The sequence below is a fragment of the Mustelus asterias genome, unplaced genomic scaffold, assembly GCF_964213995.1.
Source record: "Mustelus asterias unplaced genomic scaffold, sMusAst1.hap1.1 HAP1_SCAFFOLD_1632, whole genome shotgun sequence".
Classification (NCBI taxonomy): Eukaryota; Metazoa; Chordata; class Chondrichthyes; order Carcharhiniformes; family Triakidae; genus Mustelus; species Mustelus asterias.
In genome coordinates, this window is record NW_027591577.1 from 69,411 (window position 1) to 78,542 (window position 9,132).

At 49.2% G+C, this 9,132-nt stretch overlaps 2 non-coding genes across 2 annotated transcripts; one reads left to right on the plus strand and one right to left on the minus strand.

The window, feature by feature from the left end:
- Nucleotides 1-3,127: 3,127 nt before the first annotated feature.
- LOC144488524 (U6 spliceosomal RNA) lies at nucleotides 3,128-3,231 on the minus strand. The gene has a single exon (XR_013496615.1). It is a non-coding gene; the product is annotated as a U6 spliceosomal RNA (small nuclear RNA).
- A 1,174-nt stretch (nucleotides 3,232-4,405) lies between these two features.
- Nucleotides 4,406-4,592, plus strand: LOC144488523 (U2 spliceosomal RNA). Its single transcript, XR_013496614.1, has one exon. It is a non-coding gene; the product is annotated as a U2 spliceosomal RNA (small nuclear RNA).
- The last annotated feature ends 4,540 nt before the right edge of the window (nucleotides 4,593-9,132 follow it).

Sequence of the window (9,132 nt, forward strand, 5' to 3'; positions counted from 1 at the left end):
TTCCCGGCTTAGGTCACTGTCTGTGTGGAGTTTGCACATTCTCCTCGTGTCTGCGTGGGTTTCCTCCGGGTGCTCCGGTTTCCTCCCACATTCCAAACATGTGAGCGTTAGTTAGGTTGATTGGCCATGCTTAAAATTGCCCCTTAGTGTCCTGAGATGTGTAGGTTAGAGGGATTAGTGGGTAAAATATGTAGGGATATGGGGGTAGGGCCTGGGTGGGATTGTGGTCGGTGCAGACTCGATGGGCCGAATGGCCTCTTTCTGCACTGTAGGGTTTCTATGATTTCTTAATTACCTGCTGCACCTGCAAACCAACTCCTTGAGATTCCTGCACAAGGACACCCAGGTCCCTCTGCACAGCAGCATGCTGCAATTTTTGACCATTTAAATAACAGTCCATTTTGCTGTTATTCCGACCAAAATGGATGACCTCACATTTACCAACATTGTACTCCATCTGCCAGACCCTCGCCCACTCACTTAGACTATCTATATCCCTTTGCAGACTTCCAGCGTCCTCTGCACACTTTGCTCTGCCACTCATCTTAGCGTCATCTGTGAATTTTGAATGTGTGGAACTCACTGTCCCATCGCGCGGTGAATGTATGGTTTCTATGGCCTCTATAGGCTGTCTATATCTTTTCTATATGGTTTCTATAGACTATCTATAGGTTTATATATTTTTCCTATATGGTTTACAGGCTTTCTGTGGACTGTCTATATGGTTTTCTATAGCTCTCTACATGTTTACATATATATTCTATAGGGGGTTCTATAGGATCTCCGTAGGGTTATATATATTCTATAGGGGTTCTGCAGGCTTTCTATAGCCTCTCTATATGTGTATATATTCTATAGGGGTTTCTATATGCTCTCTATAGGTTTATATATATTCTATAGAGTTTCTATTGGGTTTCTATAGGCTCCCTATAGGAATAGAAATTCTATAGGATTTCTATAGACTCTCTGTAGGTTATATATATTCGATAGGCTTTCTATAGGCTCTCTAAAGGTTACATATTCTATGTGGTTTCTATATGCTCTCTATAGGACTATAAATATTATAGGGTTTCTATAGGTTTCTATATGCTCTCTATAGGTTTATATATTCTACTGGGTATCTATATGCTCTCTATAGGTTTATATATATTCTATAAGGTTACTATATGCTCTCTATATGTTATTATATTATATAGGTTTTCTATATGCTCTCTATAAGGGCTATATATATATGCTATAGGGTTTCTATATGTCTCTATAGGTGTATATATTCTATAGAGTTTCTATAGGTTCTCTATAAGGTTTATATATTCTATAGGTTTTCTATATGCTCTCTATAGGTTTATATATTCTATAGGGTTTCTATAGGTTTTCTATACACTCTCTATATCTTTATACATATATATATATTCTATAGTTTCTATAGGGGTTCTAGTGGTTCCATAGGCTCTGTATAGGTTTACATATATTCTATAGGGTTTCTATAGGGGTTTTATAGGGTTTCTATAGGCTCTCTATAGACTTATATATTCTATAGTTTCTATAGGGGTTCTAGTGGTTCCATAGGCACTGTATAGGTTTACATATATTCTATAGGGTTTCTATAGGGGTTTTATAGGGTTTCTATAGGCTCTCTACAGACTTATATATTCTACAGTTTCTATAGGGTTTCTATATGCTCTCTATAGGTTTATGTATATTCGATAGGGTTTCTATATGGTTTCCATGGTCTCTCTATAGGTTTATATATATATTCTATAGGGTTTATATGGGTTTATATATTCTATAGGGGTTCTATAGGGTTTCGATGGGGTTATATGTATTCCATATGGTTTCAATAGGGTTTCGATGGGGTTATATATATTCTATAGGATTTCTATAGGGTTTCGATGGGGTTATACATATTCTATAGGGTTTCTATAGGGGTTCGATGGGGTTATATATATTCTATAGGGTTTCTATGGGTTTATATATATTCCATAGGGTTTCTATAGGGTTTCTATAGGGTTTATATATATTCTATAGGGTTTCTATAGGGTTTCTATGGGTTTATATATATTCCATAGGGTTTCTATAGGGTTTCTATAGGGTTTCTATGGGTTTATATATATTCCATAGGGTTTCTATAGGGTTTCTATAGGGTTTATATATATTCTATAGGGTTTCTATAGGGTTTCTATGGGTTTATATATATTCCATAGGGTTTCTATAGGGTTTCTATAGGGTTTCTATAGGTTTATATATATATATATTCTATAGGGTTTCTATAGGGTTTCTATATATATTCTATAGGGTTTCTATAGGGTTTCTATAGGTTTATATATATATTCTATAGGGTTTCTATAGGGTTTCTATAGGTTTATATATATATTCTATAGGGTTTCTATATATATATTCTATAGGGTTTCTATATATATTCTATAGGGTTTCTATAGGGTTTATATATATATTCTATAGGGTTTCTATAGGGTTTCTATAGGGTTTCTATATATATTCTATAGGGTTTCTATGGGTTTATATATATTCTATAGGGTTTCTATATATATTCTATAGGGTTTCTATAGGGTATATATGTATTCTATAGGGTTTCTATATATATTCTATAGGGTTTCTATATATATTCTATAGGGTTTCTATAGGGTATATATATGTATTCTATAGGGTTTCTATATATATTCTATAGGGTTTCTATAGGGTTTCTATACATTTGCTCCATTTGCCTCAGGAGACGACGCCCGAAGCCGTTTCAACCGATGGCCCGGCAGCCCGGAATGCGCCTGCGCGACGCTGACCCCGCCCACACTGAGGCTACTGCGCCTGCGTCAGCCGGGCCCCGCCCGCACAGAGGCTACTGCGCCTGCGCGGCGCCGCCTGTGGACGGCGCCTGCGCCACTCTGACGTTCCCTGATCCTGAACTCCCGCGCACGCGTCGTCCTGGCTCCGCCCACTGGCGCCACGCGAGACTGCGCCTGCACCGTTCCGGCCACGCCCACGCTGATGGGACTGCGCCTGCGCGGCGCTGGCTCCGCCCAGTGCTGCTCTGACAGACTGGGGTGGGTGAGCTCAGTGTGACAACGCCAGGTTAAAGGTTAAAGGTGAAAGTCCAACAGGTTTATTTGGCCACTTTTAAGGTATGGAACGCTTCACGAATTTGCGTGTCACCCTTGCGCAGGGGCCATGCTAATCTTCCCCGTACCGTTCCAATGTTAATATATGGTATCATGAGCTTTCGGGGCGTTGCTCCTTCGTCAGGAGAAATCATAGAAACCCCTACAGTGCAGAAGGAGGCCATTCGGCCCATCGAGTCTGCACCGACCACAATCCCACCCAGGTCCTACCCCCATATCCCTACATGACAGTGAAGGTGGGTTCACAAACACGGCGAATAGCGGCCAAGACACAATTACAGGATAATAACAGATTGGAATGGGAAGAATGGTTGGAATGCGAGTCTTTACAGGTGCAGACAATCTGGGTGGAGAGAGGGTTAAGCACAGGTTAAAGAGACTGTCCTCACCAGGACAGTCAGTGAGATTTTGCAAGCCCAGGCAAGTGGTCGGGGTTGCAGCTTAAAGTTAAAGTGGGTCATCAGTGGTGAAGAAAGCTCTTTGGTCCGCCTGAAACCTGCTGATCTTCCAGTGCAAAGATTTATCCTTGACTGAGTGTTGCAGACTGGCACATTCCAATCATAGAATCCTACAGTGCAGAAGGAGACCATTCAGCCCATCGAGTCTGCACCGACCACAATCCCACCCGGGCCCTACCCCCATATCCCTACAGATTTACCCACTAATCCCTCTAACCTGCGCATCTCAGGGCTCTAAGGGGCAATTTTTAGCATAGCCAATCAACCTAACCCACACATCTTTGGACTGTGGGGGGGAAACCGGAGCACCCGGAGGAAACCCACGCAGACACGAGGAGAATGTGCAAACTCCACACAGACAGTGACCCAAGCCGAGAATCGAACCCAGGTCCCTGGAGCTGTGAAGCAGCACCACTGTGCTACCGTGCCGCCCAGGACTACTTCCAGGGCTCCGTGCTGAGGGACGCTCTCAAGCTTGGGGCAGCCGCTGTAAAGCACAATGGGGCAAGGTCACCGTTTAAAGCCTTTCAACCAAGGCGGACCGAGGGGCTGTAGAACTGTAGAAAACCCTCGGCCTGTGTAACTGTGTGCTAATCTGTAAAAACAGCACACAGTGAAATCTGATGGATGTATATAGTTTGTTGAAGAACTGAACTGTAATGAATGTAACGTCTTGGAACAGAGCACCGTGAAGTATTGTAAATAGGACTGATCTTTTTTAGCACTCTTTGTGATTATTGGAAATGTCGTTTCTGCAATGGTTTATTTCAGAGTATTTATGAATGAAGTATATTTTTGAAATTACAAAAAAGTTTATTGATTGTTTCTCGGCCTTTTGGCTAAGATCAAGTGTAGTTTTGTTGCCCTGCGCTTGGCTGAAGTCATGACGTTACATTGAGGCTTCATTTGAAGCAATTTTTAAAAGCGGTATCTCGGCCTTTTGGCTAAGATGCAAATCAAGCCTTGGAGGAGGAGCAATGCCTGCTCCAATCAGCTTGGATCATGTAGATCAAGCCCAAGACAGGAAGTGGGAGGCCTGTCTTGTCGGCTTGGATCGGGAATGTCTCACTTGCTGAGACTCTGAAGTGGACTTGGATTGGATTGAATTGGATATAAACAAAAGAAAATGATTTATTAGTCACAAGTAAGGCTTACATTAACACTGCAATGAAGTTACTGTGAAAATCCCCTCATCGCCGCACTCTGGCACCTGTTCGGGTAACACTGAGGGAGAATTTAGCATGGCCAATGCACCCTAACCAGCACGTCTTTTGGACTGTGGGAGGAAACCGGAGCACCCGGAGGAAACCCACGCAGACACGGGGAGAATGTGCAGACTCCGCACAGACAGTGACCCGAGCCGGGAATTGAACCCGGGTCCCTGGCGCTGTGAGGCAGCAGCGCTAACCACTGTGTCACCGTGCCCCCGGGAATCGAACCCGGGTCCCTGGCGCTGTGAGGCAGCAGCGCTAACCACTGTGTCACCGTGCCCCCGGGAATGGAACCCGGGTCCCTGGCGCTGTGAGGCAGCAGCGCTAACCACTGTGTCACTGTGCCCCCGGGAATCGAACCCGGGTCCCTGGCGCTGTGAGGGAGCAGCGCTAACCACTGTGCCACCGTGCCCCCGGGAATCGAACCCGGGTCCCTGGCGCTGTGAGGGAGCAGCGCTAACCCACTGTGTCACCGTGCCCCCGGGAATCGAACCCGGGTCCCTGGCGCTGTGAGGGAGCAGCGCTAACCCACTGTGTCACCGTGCCCCCGGGAATCGAACCCGGGTCCCTGGCGCTGTGAGGGAGCAGCGCTAACCCACTGTGTCACCGTGCCCCCGGGAATCGAACCCGGGTCCCTGGCGCTGTGAGGCAGCAGTGCTAACCCACTGTGTCACCGTGCCCCCGGGAATCGAACCCGGGTCCCTGGCGCTGTGAGGCAGCAGCGCTAACCACTGTGCCACCGTGCCCCCGGGAATCGAACCCGGGTCCCTGGCGCTGTGAGGGAGCAGTGCTAACCCACTGTGTCACCGTGCCCCCGGGAATCGAACCCGGGTCCCTGGCGCTCTGAGGGAGCAGTGCTAACCCACTGTGTCACCGTGCCCCCGGGAATCGAACCCGGGTCCCTGGCGCTGTGAGGCAGCAGCGCTAACCACTGTGTCACCGTGCCCCTGGGAATCGAACCCGGGTCCCTGGCGCTGTGAGGGAGCAGCGCTAACCCACTGTGTCACCGTGCCCCCGGGAATCGAACCCGGGTCCCTGGCGCTGTGAGGGAGCAGCGCTAACCCACTGTGTCACCGTGCCCCCGGGAATCGAACCCGGGTCCCTGGCGCTGTGAGGCAGCAGCGCTAACCCACTGTGTCACCGTGCCATTGGGATTCGAACCCGGGTCCCTGGCGCTGTGAGGGAGCAGTGCTAACCCACTGTGTCACCGTGCCCTTGGGATTCGAACCCGGGTCCCTGGCGCTGTGAGGGAGCAGTGCTAACCACTGTGTCACCGTGCCCCCGGGATTCGAACCCGGGTCCCTGGCGCTGTGAGGCAGCAGTGCTAACCACTGTGTCACCGTGCCCCCGGGATTCGAACCCGGGTCCCTGGCGCTGTGAGGGAGCAGCGCTAACCCACTGTGTCACCGTGCCCCCGGGAATCGAACCCGGGTCCCTGGCGCTGTGAGGGAGCAGCGCTAACCCACTGTGTCACCGTGCCCCCGGGAATGGAACCCGGGTCCCTGGCGCTGTGAGGCAGCAGCGCCAACCCACTGTGTCACCGTGCCCCCGGGAATCGAACCCGGGTCCCTGGCGCTGTGAGGGAGCAGCGCTAACCCACTGTGCCACCATGCCGCGCCGATAGTGTGACATGAACCCAAGATCCCGGTTGAGGCCGTCCTCATGTGTGCGGAACTTGGCTATCAGTTTCTGCTCAGCGACTCTGCGCTGTCGTGTGTCGTGAAGGCCGCCTTGGAGAACACTTACCCGAATATCAGAGGTTGAATGCCCGTGACTGCTGAAGTGCTCCCCCACAGGAAGAGAACAGTCTTGCCTGGTGATTGTCGAGCGGTGTTCATTCATCCGTTGTCGTAGCGACTGCATGGTTTCCCCAATGTACCATGCCTCGGGACATCCTTTCCTGCAGCGTATCAGGTAGTCAACGTTGGCTACACACGACAACCCATTACACACTGCACCAACCAGATCCCATCACACTGATCCCCATTACACACTGCACCAACCAGATCCCATCACACTGATCCCCATTACACACTGCACCAACCAGATCCCATCACACTGATCCCCATTATACACTGCACCAACCAGATCCCATCACACTGATCCCCATTACACACTGCACCAACCAGATCCCATCACACTGATCCCCATTACACACTGCACCAACCAGATCCCCACACACTGATCCCCATTATACACTGCACCAACCAGATCCCCACACACTGATCCCCATTATACACTGCACCAACCAGATCCCCTCACACTGATCCCCATTATACACTGCGCCAACCAGATCCCCACACACTGATCCCCATTATACACTGCACCAACCAGATCCCATCACACTGATCCCCATTACGCACTGCACCAACCAGATCCCATCACACTGATCCCCATTACACACTGCACCAACCAGATCCCATCACACTGATCCCCATTACACACTGCACCAACCAGATCCCATCACACTGATCCCCATTACACACTGCACCAACCAGATCCCATCACACTGATCCCCATTACACACTGCACCAACCAGATCCCCACACACTGATCCCCATTATACACTGCACCAACCAGATCCCATCACACTGATCCCCATTATACACTGCACCAACCAGATCCCATCACACTGATCCCCATTACACACTGCACCAACCAGATCCCATCACACTGATCCCCATTATACACTGCACCAACCAGATCCCATCACACTGATCCCCATTACACACTGCACCAACCAGATCCCATCACACTGATCCCCATTACACACTGCACCAACCAGATCCCCACACACTGATCCCCATTATACACTGCACCAACCAGATCCCCACACACTGATCCCCATTATACACTGCACCAACCAGATCCCCTCACACTGATCCCCATTATACACTGCACCAACCAGATCCCCACACACTGATCCCCATTATACACTGCACCAACCAGATCCCATCACACTGATCCCCATTACGCACTGCACCAACCAGATCCCATCACACTGATCCCCATTACACACTGCACCAACCAGATCCCATCACACTGATCCCCATTACACACTGCACCAACCAGATCCCATCACACTGATCCCCATTACACACTGCACCAACCAGATCCCCACACACTGATCCCCATTATACACTGCACCAACCAGATCCCCACACACTGATCCCCATTATACACTGCACCAACCAGATCCCCACACACTGATCCCCATTATACACTGCACCAACCAGATCCCCACACACTGATCCCCATTATACACTGCACCAACCAGATCCCCACACACTGATCCCATTATACACTGCACCAACCAGATCCCCACACACTGATCCCCATTATACACTGCACCAACCAGATCCCCTCACACTGATCCCCATTATACACTGCACCAACCAGATCCCCACACACTGATCCCCATTATACACTGCACCAACCAGATCCCCACACACTGATCCCCATTATACACTGCACCAACCAGATCCCCACACACTGATCCCCATTATACACTGCACCAACCAGATCTCCTCACACTGATCCCCATTATACACTGCACCAACCAGATCCCCACACACTGATCCCCATTATACACTGCACCAACCAGATCCCCTCACACTGATCCCCATTATACACTGCACCAACCAGATCCCCTCACACTGATCCGTTATACACCACCAACCAGATCCCCTCACACTGATCCGTTATACACTGCTCCAACCAGATCCCCTCACACTGATCCCCATTATACACTGCACCAACCAGATCCCCGCACACTGATCCCCATTATACACTGCACCAACCAGATCCCCTCACACTGATCCCCATTATACACTGCACCAACCAGATCCCCACACACTGATCCCCATTATACACCGCACCAACCAGATCCCCTCACACTGATCCCCATGATACACTGCACCAACCAGATCCCCTCACACTGATCCCCATTATACACTGCACCAACCAGATCCCCTCACACTGATCCCCATTATACACTGCACCAACCAGATCCCCACACACTGATCCCCATTATACACTGCATCAACCAGATCCCCACACACTGATCCCCATTATACACTGCACCAACCAGATCCCCTCACACTGATCCCCATTATACACTGCACCAACCAGATCCCCTCACACTGATCCCCATTATACACTGCACCAACCAGATCCCCTCACTCTGATCCCCATTATACACTGCACCAACCAGATCTCCACACACTGATCCCCATTATACACCGCACCAACCAGATCCCCTCACACTGATCCCCATTATACGCTGCACCAACCAGATCCCCACACACTGATCCCCACTATACACTGCACCAACCA